Below are 12285 nucleotides of genomic sequence, written 5' to 3' on the forward strand. Positions count from 1 at the left end.
CGTAAGGGTAGTGTCTCTATGAGGAAGTGTTTCTTGGCTTACTCCAGAAGTTTTGTTTATACACATTTCCCTTATTTGCTGTCTCTCCTGCAGTTTCATCTCATAATTTCTAGGGACTGGGAGATTGTAACCTGTGCTAGGAAAAAATATCTTTAAGATGCTGCAGCTTAGTCCTTGTAAAATCTTACTGTGTAGCTAGTTGATTTAATTGCTTTGGTCGGTGTCTACCTCACTCCATAGAGAAGCATAAAAGACCTTTCTATCGAGAGTGGCAGATGGTACTCTCTCACTCTTAAAATTAAACCAGATCTGTGACTCTCAAAATGTTTTCTTCATGACTGCCACTGCTACTTTTCAGCACAGTTGTACCATCTGAACATGCACTGTGAGACTGTGAGTGAGTGTGGTGGGTTGACCCTGGCTGGACGTCAGGTGCCCACCAAAGCCGTTCTATCACTCCCCTCCTCAGCTGGACAGGGGAGAGAAAATATAACAAAAGGCTCATGGGTCAAGATAAGGACAGGGAGAAATCACTCACTGATTACTGTCACGGGCAAAACAGACTCGACTTGGGGAAAATTATTTTCATTTATTACCAACCCAATCAGAGTAGGGTAATGAGAAATAAAACCAAATCTTAAAACACCTTCCCCCCAAACCTCCCTTCTTCCCAGGCTTAACTTCACACACAATTTTCTCTACCTTCTCCCCCTCAGCAGCACAGGGGTACAGGGAATAGGAGTTGCAGTCAGTTCATCACACATTGTCTCTGCTTCTCCTTCCTCCTCAGTGAGAGGACTCCTCGCGCTCTTCCCCTGCTCCAGCATGGGGTCCCTCCCACAGGAGACAGTTCTCCATGAACTTCTCCAACATCAGTCCTTCCCACAGGCTGCAGTTCTTCACAAACTGCTCCAGCATGGGTCCCTTCCACGTCGTGCAGTCCTTCAGGAGCACACTGCTCCAGCGTGGGTCCCCCATGGGGTCACAAGTCCTGCCAGAAAACCTGCTCCAGCATGGGCTCTTTCTCTCTCCACGGGTCCACAGGTCCTGCCAGGAGCCTGCTCCAGCACAGGCTTCCCACGGGGTCACAGCCTCCTTCAGGCACCCACCTGCTCCGGCATGGGGTCCTCCACGGGCTGCAGGTGGATATCTGCTCCACCGTGGACCTCCCTGGGCTGCAGGGGGACAGCCTGCCTCACCATGGTCTTCCCTACGGGCTGCAGGGGAACCTCTGCTCCAGTGTCTGGAGCACCTCCTCCCCCTCCTTCTTTACTGACCTTGGTGTCTGCTGAGTTGTTTCTCTCACATATTCTCACTCCTCTCTCCCAGCTGCTGTTGCACAGCAGTTTTTCCCCCTTCTTAAATATGTTATCACATATTTTTTGGTGCCAGTTCTGTTTAATATCTTTATCAGTGATTTGGATGAGGGGATCGAGTGCACCCTCAGTAAATTTGCAGATGACACCAAGTTGGGAGGCAGGGTTTATCTGCTTGAAGGTAGAAAGATTCTACAGAGCCAGAGGGATCTGGACAGGCTGGATCAATGGGCTGAGGCCAATTGTATGAGGTTCAACAAGGCCAAGTGCCGGGTCCTGCACTTGGGTCACAACAACCCCATGCAACACTATAGGCTTGGGGAAGAGTGGCTGGAAAGCTGTCTGGTGGAAAAGGACCTGGGGATGTTGCTCGACAGCCAGCTGAATATGAGCTGGTAGTGTGCCCAGGTGGCCAAGAAGGCCAATGGCATCCTGGCTTGTATCAGAAATAGTGTGGCCAGCAGGAGCAGGGAAGCGATCGTCCCCCTGTACTCGGCACTGGTGAGGCCGCACCTCGAATACTGTGTTCAGTTTTGGGCCCCTCGCTACAGGAAAGACATTGAGGTGCTGGAGCATGTCCAGAGAAGGGCAACGAAGCTGGTGAAGGGTCTAGAGCACAAGTCTTATGAGGAGCGGCTGAGGGAACTGGGGTTGTTTAGTCTAGAGAAAAGGAGGCTGAGGGGAGACCTTATTGCTCTGTACAACTACCTGAAAGGAGGTTGTAGTGAGGTGGGTGTTGGTCTCTTCTGTCAGGTGGCTGGTGATAGGACGAGAGGAAATGGCCTCAAGTTGTGCCAGGGGAGGTTTAGATTGGATATTAGGAAAGATTTCTTCACCAAAAGGGTTGTCAGGCATTGGAACAGGCTGCCCAGTGAAGTGGTTGAGTCACCATCCCTGGAGGTATTTAAAAGACATGTAGATGCGGTGCTTAGGGACATGGTTTAGTGGTGGACTTGGTAGCATTAGGTTAACTGTTGGACTCGATGATCTTAAGGGTCTTTTCCAACCTAAATGATTCTATGATTCATTCAGCGTAGACCAGGAGTTAAGTCTTCAGCATCTTATAAAATGCAGAGAGCTGTCTCCAGTGTCTACATTTGTTTCCCTCTTGCCATGTTCTTGGATGGTGAATGTAGGGAACTTAAAAGATTACTTATATTTACAATAAATCTCATGCACAGCTTTTACGCACTAACCACTGAGAAAGCCTGGTTGCTGATAGCTCCCTCTTTTAAAATGTAAATGTCTCTGACTTCCTGTGTGTGTCTGCTTTCTTTGTGTGTGCGGGGCACAGCTGTCTCCTTTATGCTGCCTTTCCCCTGCTGCATATAACTGTATGTTAATAATTTACCTGCTATGAGCAGGTCAACCATTATTTCTGTTCCCTCCAACCCTCACAGACTTGCCTGATGATTTGAATTACCTTTGCTCCTGAAGTGCACAGAAGGCAAGGCCGCTTACTCTCTTTATGGGGTTCCAAAGACAGAAGTAGCAGCTGTTGTTGCTAACTAACACTGTTGGCATCAAATGTGTTAGAGCTGTTAGCTTGCATCTGGTAATTGTTTCTATTTTTTTTCCATTAATGACAACAGCCTTGCATTTTGAAGTGTACAGGTGACCTACTTCCTTTTTATTGTTATGCACCACAGTGTCCCATTTTGTCTCAGCCAAGGCAGCCCTATCAGGAATGGGAAAATAGATATTACAACACATGAGGAATATTAATTGCTTGCTGAGCCATAAAGCTGCATTCCTCTGGACAAGTCAAGACTTATTAGTCTTAAGGCTCCCAAGGGCTCTGTCTGAGCAGGGATGTGCTGGTTCCTAAGGCCTGTTTGTAGTTTTTCTTGGCTGATGTCTTAAAAAAAATGGTTTTGAACCAAGAAATCAAATTAAAGTTTCCAACTTCTGAAAATTAAGGGTGTGGGAGAATGGTTGTTTACTTTTGGTTTGTGATTTTCCCCTCCTAGGTAAGACACACAGTATTGCTCAATGGATTGTCATATTCCTACATATCCCTTTTGGCCAATCTCAGTGATCTTATTAAGATGCCCTCTCAAAAGCCCCAGGATTTCCTCACCCGTCATAATCCTAACAATTCCAATAGGAGCATGAAGCAAACCCAAAAAGCTCAAGGTCCTCCTCCTAATCTCCAGCCTAATCAATTGCTCAGTGATGTGGAGTTTCTGCAGGATTTCTGTTACAAGCTATGTTTCTCCATCCCCATCCTGCCACCTGTTTTTCAGCTTCTCATAATATTTCCACACTCATAACAAGCTTTCAATGCTGGTTCTGCCTCTTGTGGTCTCGAACTTCTGGTTTTGAGCGTTGTTTTTGCCTCTTCTTTTGACTCAAGCTATCATCTCTATGCTAACGATCTCAAAAGCTGTAATTTATAGCTTTCTGTGGATTAAAGTGACAAACTGGATCACCTATTTACATGCTAGGAATCCCCCATCACCTTTCATTGTGACCCTTCTCTAGATGGGAGTCATTGGGGAGCATTATCTTCATCCTAAATAGCTTCTAAGAGAGGAACATACATATGTACTGCAATCTTTTTGGGGTGAGAGTGTGCCCTAAAGTACTGAGCTAAAGCTCATCAGTTTTGCTTTATTTTTTTTTAAACAAGGAATTATTCCATCTTCCTAGTGTTGCCTTCAGTGACCCTTAGTTGCCACCGATCCCTCAGCATCAAGAAGCCACGCTGCAATTCGGACTTCTCCGTGCTCACAGAAAGTGCTAGTGAGAGATCTAGGGGCGTCTGGAGAAACCCCTGAACACCGCAGCAGTGGATATCGCAACAGGGAGAAAATCAGTTGTCTTTTTCCTATTCTTAGCCTCGACTCCCCCGCCCGGTCCCCCAGGCAACCCGGCCGCGTGGGAAGGGGCAGCCCCCAGGGCCGCGGAGGGCGGCACGGCTTCCCGCCGCGAGCTGCTCGCCCGCCCCTGGGCGCAGACGTCAAACGGTGCCCGAAACCCCCCTCTGCCTCTCGGGAGGGTGCGGGAAAGGCAACGGCCGAGCTGATGACTCAGTGCAGCCGGCGTGGCCCCGGCCGTGAATGTGGGTGTGAACGCGGCGGAGGGCGGTGCCGCGGAGGTGGGGGCCGGGCGGGTCGTGCCGCCTCCGCGCCCTCCCGCGGGTTGTCTCGCCGTGCAGTTGCTGTCCGGTGGCTGCGGCGACGGGTGGAGCCGTGCTACTGCTGCGTGAGTGGTCCCAGCGAGAGCGGGAAGCTTCGGGGTGCGGTAGGGTACCGAGTGCCCGCCGCCCCCCCTCCCTCCCTGCCGCCCGCTAGTCTCTGCGGCCGCGTGGCGTGGCGTGCGCGGGGTCCGGGGTGGTGTTGGGGAGGGGCGAGGTGAGTGCGTGTCCCTCTGGCCTCCGCCGTCCCTGCGCGGGGTCCCTCCCGCGCTTGTGCGCGCAGGGTTGGGGGGGCTGGGCCCCGGGGTGCCTCCTGCCCACCTACCCCCCAAACTCCCTGGTTGTGCCCGCACCCCCTATGCCTCTCCTGCAGATCCCTGGCTGTGCCTCTTCCCTCCATCCTCAGGCTGCACCCCCGTCCCTGGCTGCACCCTGCTGCGCCTTTCCCCCAAACTCTCTGGCCACACCCTGTGGTCCCTGTCTCCCCAAAACCCCGTCAGTGACTTACTGTGCCTTCACCCCCTAAACCCTCTGCCTGTGCCCCACAGTGCCTATTTCTCCAACCCCCCTGGCTGCACCTCACACCCTGCAGTGCCTGGCCCCCAAGTTCTCTGGCAGTGCCCCACACCCCACGGAGTCTATCCCCTTAAACCCTCTGGTTGTTCCCCACACTGCCTGTCCCTCTAAGCCCTCTGGCTATGCTCCACATGCACTGAGCTCACCTTCCTGTCTTGAAGAACAAGTCACACCAAGGATGAGGCATGGGGATGGCTTCTGCCTTGCACAGGAGGCTGTATCAGGGATTTTATTCTTGAAAAATGCCTTTTCCCCCATCCACACCCCAGAGAGACGAGTGGTCCTAGATGTCAAGAGATGGAGGCCTCTTTCTTTGCAGGGGCAAAGGTTGGAGGCAGCCAGGGGAGAGGTGTGGCCCATGTGGTTAAGATGATGATATTAAAATGTAGGGCTGGAGGGATGATGTCTAGTCAGGGGTTGTCTAGCAAGTTGAAAGTGGGGTGGTTGTCTGGCTTGCTGCCTTCCTCCTCCTCGGAGACAGGTCTCCTCTGCTGCTGTGCATGGTGGGTCCATCCCCAAGGACTGTCAGCAGCAGCAGCGAGGCTGCGAGCTGAGGAAGCAGGTGTGTGCCAGCACGTGGCTGATGAGGCTGTATTGGGCCAGTCTCTTGGACTTGTCCTTTGCAACCATGGGTGTCGCATGCGTTGTTTGAGCATTGTAAGTACATTGATACTTAATTTGTAAATACATTGTAAGTATGTCGATACTGTGGTTGGGTTTTGGGCCGTGTTGCTGCTAGGATAGAATTGGGTGATGCTTGAAAAGGTGTAGTGAGGCTGCAGACCAACTCTTACTGATTTCTTTGCTTGCTTGTGTAGGAAATCAAGATAACTAAAGCTGTTCAGACAAAACAGAAACCTTATAGCTGTGTATGGATACCCTCTTCCTTACTCCATTGTAACTCAATCCTTCCCAGACCTGCGTGTAGGTCTGTACTGAACGTTGCCATGTGGGAGAAGTTTGAACAAGTTTTTCTGGTTGTTGGGAGCAGCCTGGGAACTGCATGCTGCCTGACTTTGCTGCTCAGCATCTGGGGTGCTGCCTGGGAAGCATTTGGGCTGCCTTGGAGCTGCCTTGGGTAGAGGTAGCATCGTTGTGTATCAACATGGCATTAGGCAGTGTGGATGTACCCTGAAAATGCTTCACTGAGGAATGGGTGCACTTGTATTTACATGTTTGCTTGAAGAAAAAGTACAAAGACTTAGGATATGAAAACCTAGCCAAACAGGCTTAAAGTCTTCCTAGGCAGCACCTCTGTTGCAAGTGCGGGGAATAATGCAGCTTTATGGTATTTCATTATAATGTGTCAATCAACTTTCTATTAAATAATATTTATTTACCAGTAGAGTGAGGCAGGTTATGGTACAGGAAGCAATATTCATGGAATGTGTTGGGAAAGATGCCATGGCATTAGTCAAGTAATACATGCCAAATAGGATTTGACTAGTTATGAAGCTCGCCGAATACCATGAAATACCTATCGACTAATTACATACCAGTAAAAGAACTAATTGGGTATGTTTCTGTATCCTGACGTGACAGGACTTGATGGCCTTTGCTGAGTGTGCTCCCCTTGCTGTGCTGTGCCCTTCCTGGCTTTGTTTCACTCCACTGCAATAAACTGGGAAACTTTTTTTTTCCCCTACCTTGTACTCCTGTTCTTCCTCATGAATCTACTTCTACCCAGTACTTCTGGTTTAAGGCTTATCTTATCTTTTCCTCAGGCCTGCCCCTGCCCCTCTTAACTGTGTCAGGGCTGTGTTACTCATCACAATAAAAGCAGTGAACGCTGACTCTTATCTCCACTCCCCTCATGATACCAACTTAGGCTGATGTAGTTTCACCAGCATTTCTTTTATCCCAAGTGCTTTTGCCCTTGTGTCACCTTTCTGTTATGCTGGTATAACCCTTGGTGAAGGCCAGTGCTGAAGTGCACTGAGGAACTGGTCTGGGTTAAAAATACCCTTTCCTTTTCTGTGGGACTGTCTCCCCCACCTTGGATCTGTTTCCCAATCTGTTTTATTATGCACCCAGAAAAACAGTTGTTCCAGCATGAGTCAAGGGTGATGTGGAAGCAGGTATGAGTAATGGGGGGAGAGGTTGATTTAAATTACATTGGTACCATTAAAAGCACTCTTATAATTGCAAACCTACCCTGTAAACAGTCAGACTTGCTCTGCTCTAGCAGGCTGTACTCAAGAGGAGCTGCTTGTAGCAGCTTTATGAATTCCTACATGCTGCCTGCATATGTTTAATTGTATTGTGAATTCTTTGTAGTTTGAATTGTCTTTTATATTGATATGGTGCCTTGCACATTGGGCCCTATGCTTACTAAGAATAACTCTATTCCTTTTATTCTTTGTTTTCTAACAAAAGAAGGGGACAACTCTTGCTGGAGTCTGAAACACAAAGGTCAGTTTGTTGATTTGGAAATAATTTGCATTGTATCATCAATCCTGAAATGGCTTAAAACAAAGCCACAAAAATCTGATTCAATGCTTTTCTGTATACTTTTAGAGTACAGGTGTGGTTCACGTTGGTACTGTGCTCAAAAGTTATTTGAGGTGACAAGTGGATTTTTTTTTTTTTAATTGGGTTTTGCCTGATCTATTAAAACATAAAGTGCCTGGAAAGTGTTACCAGTAGTTGATGCTGATGTTTTTTGATGTGTACCTGAGCAGAGTGCAAGGCAACGGGGAAGGAGGAAACTTCTTGGTTTAGAACTGTTTTTGCCAGTGGAGGGTCTTTTGGGGGGGAAGTGTTTCTGTTTAGTTAAGTTTTGAAATACATTATTTGTCAAACGTATCTGTTTTTTTGGTGGTTTTTTTTTTTTTTTTTTTTTGGTAAGGACTTTACAGCCAATATTTTAATTTGTTTTCTTTTGGTAAAATGTTCTTTGTTTTTAACTAAAAGGTATTGGCTGAAGCACCAAGAATATCAGAGTTATAGGTCAGATGTGCTTATTTATTCTGTTAAGTAAATACTGTGGTATTTGTTTACCATGTGACCTTATGAATAGATGGGGATGGGCAGCATGGAAATGTCTATAGTCTGTTCAGAGAAGTAGTAGCTGGTAATGTTGCCTTCTCCTATACAGGTGAAAATTACTTAAATTTGGGTATATTCCAATTGAATACTTTAGTGTATTTTACAGTGTTTGCATTTATAACATCCACTACAATCCTTTCTTTATTTTATTAGATGCACTGTTGGAAATATCTGGATTAAATACATTCTGTAATCACTTTTGTAGTCGGAGTTTTGTGGCTTGTCTTTTCACTACTGAAATAAAAGAATCATTTTTGAGACTTAACTGTACAGAATGGCCTGACAAGCTTAATGAAATTATTGTAATGCACTTTGGAAGTGCCCTGTCCACCCTTGTCTCTCGTGACTGAGGTGTGTAGAAGACACTGCGTACAAAAGCCAAGAGGCTAATGAAGTAAGCTCAGCGTTCACTGTCAACTTTGAAATTAAACCTTTTGCAAAACTACTTGTGAGTTGTGTTCCTCAGAAAATTTGTTACAGATATTAATTCCTTCAGTCACTTGCATTATTACTATTGTGCCAACAACATTGTTTCTGTAGCACCTTTTGTTCTGTACCAAGTTAGGTTATTGAAGAGGAGCCTGCTTGAGTTTGTTTTTACATGAAGAAGTAATAAAACTGTAAGGCAAGGCTGTAAATAGCTTTATGCATAGCTCTGGTGTTCAGGAAGTCCACTCATTTTAACTTCCAACCATGAACATAACTCTTATATTTTGGAGAAGGGAGAAGGTTGGGAGGGGAGGGAGTACAAAACAGAAGCTGTTAGAGCTTTCTGTGCCTCTCTTCAACAAGTCCTTTAATGAGTGTTTGAAATGTTATGGGGTGAAAAATCCCCCAGCTGAAGTTCAGATTATCCTGAAAGTGCTTCTCTTAAACTGAAGTGGTCCATTGATCAGTTATGAGAATTTATCTGAAAGTTGAAGAAAAAAGTTTCTTGAACATGGACTGGACAACACTGAGTTCTGGTTTGATCTGGAGTTCTTCCCGATCTCTTGAAATGAGGCTGCTACTGTATTTTAAAACTGAACAGCTTGGATACCCTATTTGACCTACATTTAAAAGTATGGGATGAAAATTGCCTCTGGAGCTGTGGAAATTGTGCAATTTGGTGTTCTTGCTTTTATCCTGTAGAGACTTTACGCATATCCTCGTGAAGTGGGCTTGCATGTCATCAGTTGCCTTCATCCAAGGTGCCGGAGCATTGGACAAAACTTAATTGAATCTAGACAGACATTTGCGATAAGGGAGCTGCTTTTACAGATGGTGAAATTATATGACATTGACTCATCTGTTGAGACAACAGCAGTGGGAAGAGGTCCAGTCCTCCATTCCAGTCAGTAGGAAAGCATCACGCTTTTTGGATGTAGTCAGCTGGATGAACCTACAGCTATGTAATGTGTATGGAAGACAGTGAGTGTGGGTGAAAGCAAATTCACCCACACTGTGAAATGGGAGACCTGGCTACAACTGACATGGAGAAGGCTGAGGTACTCAACAACTTTTTTGCTGGTCTTCACTGGCAAGTGCTATAGACATGCCGCCCAACTCACAGAATCCAAAGGCAGGGACTGGGAGAATGAAGTACCACCCACCGTAGGAGAAGATCAGGTTTGAGACCATTTAAGGAACCTGAAGGTGCACAAGTCCATGGGACCTGATGAGATGCATCTGAGGGTCCTGGGGGAACTGGCAGATGAAGTTGCTAAGCCACTATCCATCATATTTGAAAAGTCATAGCAGTCCAGGGAAGTTACCACAGACTGGAAAAGGGGAAACATAATCCCCATTTTTAAAAAGGGAAAAAAGGAAGACCTGGGGAACTACAGGCCAGTCAGTCTTACCTCTGTGCCTGGCAAGATCATGGAGCAGATCCTCCTGGAAGGTATGCTAAGGCACATGGAAAATAGAGAGGTGATTGGTGACAGCCAACATGGCTTCACTAAGGGCAAATCGTGCCTGACAAATTTGGTGGCCTTCTATGACGGGGTTACAACATTGGTGGATAAGGGAAGAGCAACTGACACCATCTACCTGGACTTGTGCAAAGCATTTGATGTTGTCCCACACAACATCCTTGTCTCTAAAATGGAGACACATGGATTTGATGGGTGGACCACTCGGTGGATAAGGGATTGGCTGGATGGTCACACTTAGAGAGTTGCAGTCAATGGCTCAATGTCTGGGTGGAGACCAGTGACGAGTGGTGTCCCTCAGGGGTCCATATTGGGACCAGTATTATTTAACATCATTGTTGGTGACATGGACAGTGGGATTGAGTGCACCCTCAGCAAGTTTGCGGGTGACACCAAGTTGAGTGGTGTGGTTGACACACCTGAGGGAAGGGATGCCATCCAGAGGGACCTTGACAGGCTTGGGGTGGGCCCATGTGAACCTCATGTAGTTCAACAAGGCCAAGGTCTTGCACCTGGGTCAGGGCAATCCCAAACATGGATACAGGCTGGGCAATGAGTGGACTGAGAGTAGGATTTAGCTATTAATTTTGTATAACAAAACAGTTAGTAGATAGCATCTGAATTAGAGCTCTCAGCTGTGAAAAGCTGTAAGATGTTGCAGGCTCCAGAGCAGCCACTGCAGTATCATGGAACGTGCTTGGAATGTCCATTCAATGGTTATCCTCACTGCACAACAAGCATTTAAATCTTCACGTTTATACATTTTTAAATTGGCAATTTGTATTGTGTTTGTATGGCAAGGTTTTCGTAGTGGGGGGGCTACAGGGGTAGCTTCTGTGAGAAGTTGCTGGAAGCTTCCCCTATGTCTGACAGAGCCAATGCCAGCCGGCTCCAAGAGGGACCTGCCGCTGGCCAAGGCCAAGCCAATCAGGGATAGTGGTAGTGCCTCTGTGATAACATATTTAAGAAGAGAAAAAAAGTTGCGGGACTCACAGAAACAGCAGCTGGAGAAAGGAGTGAGAACATGTAAGAGAAACAATCCTGCAGACACCAGGGTCAGTGAAGAAGGAGGGGTAGGAGGTGTTCCAGGCACCAGAGCAGAAGTTCCCCTGCAGCCCGTGGTGAAGATCATGGTGAGGCAGGCTGTCCCCATGGAGGACCCCATGCCAGAGCAGGTGGATATGCCCGAAGGAGGCTGTGACCCCGTGGGAAGCCTGCGCTGGAGCAGGCTCCTGGCAGGACCTGTGGACCCGTGGAGAGAGAAAGAGCCCATGCTGGAGCAGGTTTTCTGGCAGGACTTGTGACCCCGTGGGGGACCCACGCTGGAGCAGTGTGCTCCTGAAGGACTGCACTCCATAGAAGGGACCCATGCTGGAGCAGTTTGTGAAGAACTGCAGCCCGTGGGAAGGACCCACGTTGGAGAAGTTCGTGGAGGACTGTCTCCTGTGGGAGGGACCCCACACTGGAGCAGGGGAAGAGTGTGATGAGTCCTCCCGATGAGGAGGATGAAGCGGCAGAAAATAACGTGTGATGAACTGATCGTAACCCCCATTCCCTGTCCCCCTGCACTGCTGCTGGGGGGAGGAGGTAGAGAATCTGGGAGTGAAGCTGTGCCTGGGAAGAAGGGGGAGGGGAGGGGGGAAGGTGTTTTAAGATTTGATTTTATTTCTCATTACCCTACTCTGATTTGATTGGCAATAAATTAAGTTAATTTTCCCCAAGTCATGTCTGTTTTGCCCGTGATGGTAATTGGCAAGTGATCTCTCCCTGTCTTTATCTCGACCCACAAGCCTTTTCTTATATTTTCTCTCCCCTGTCCAGCTGAGGAGGGGAGTGATAGAGTGGCTTTGGTGGGCACCTGGCCTCCAGCCAGGGTCAACCCACCACAGTTGAGCAAGTGCAAGGCGGTGGGAAACAATGGTAAAGGAAATTAGCCCATGTCAGCATGAGAGTGTGATGTGGGAGCAGTTCAGCTTTTCTAAATTGCTGCATTAAAGAGCGAACAAAATAATATGTTGCAACTCTGCACTGGTGTTATCAGTGTTACTACTTAGTAATATTCTGAACCCAGCAAGATTACAGCTGGTGCAATAAAAGTTCCATAAAATGACATTGACTTTGCACCGTGGCATCTGCAGTGACAGTAGCTGAGTGTATGCTATAGGCAAGATGTGACTGTACAAAAATACTTCTTCCTTTGGTATCGATGAATATTTTTCACTTTACTTGCTCACCTCTTCTTTCGTAAGGTAAATATTGTGTTTTTAAGGTAACTTTTTTTTTGTCTCCCCTT

The 12285-nt window shown here is 47.3% G+C and overlaps 1 protein-coding gene across 5 annotated transcripts in view; it reads left to right on the top strand.

Moving 5' to 3' along the window:
* The first annotated feature begins 4445 nt into the window (after nucleotides 1–4445).
* Nucleotides 4446–12285, top strand: part of LOC121232878 (elongation of very long chain fatty acids protein 7-like) — a 32722-nt gene continuing 24882 nt past the window's right edge. Inside the window, exons 1-2 of one of the 5 annotated variants that reach the window (XM_041121381.1) lie at nucleotides 4446–4523; nucleotides 7408–7443. The gene's annotated coding sequence lies outside the window, so the exon portion shown is untranslated. Of the gene's footprint in view, nucleotides 4563–5570; nucleotides 5689–7407; nucleotides 7444–12285 lie in introns of those variants that run through there. The other 4 variants (XM_041121382.1, XM_041121383.1, XM_041121380.1 and 1 more) reach the window with 4 other exon arrangements.

This window comes from Aquila chrysaetos (assembly GCF_900496995.4).
Source record: "Aquila chrysaetos chrysaetos chromosome W unlocalized genomic scaffold, bAquChr1.4 W_unloc_1, whole genome shotgun sequence".
Taxonomy (NCBI): Eukaryota; Metazoa; Chordata; class Aves; order Accipitriformes; family Accipitridae; genus Aquila; species Aquila chrysaetos.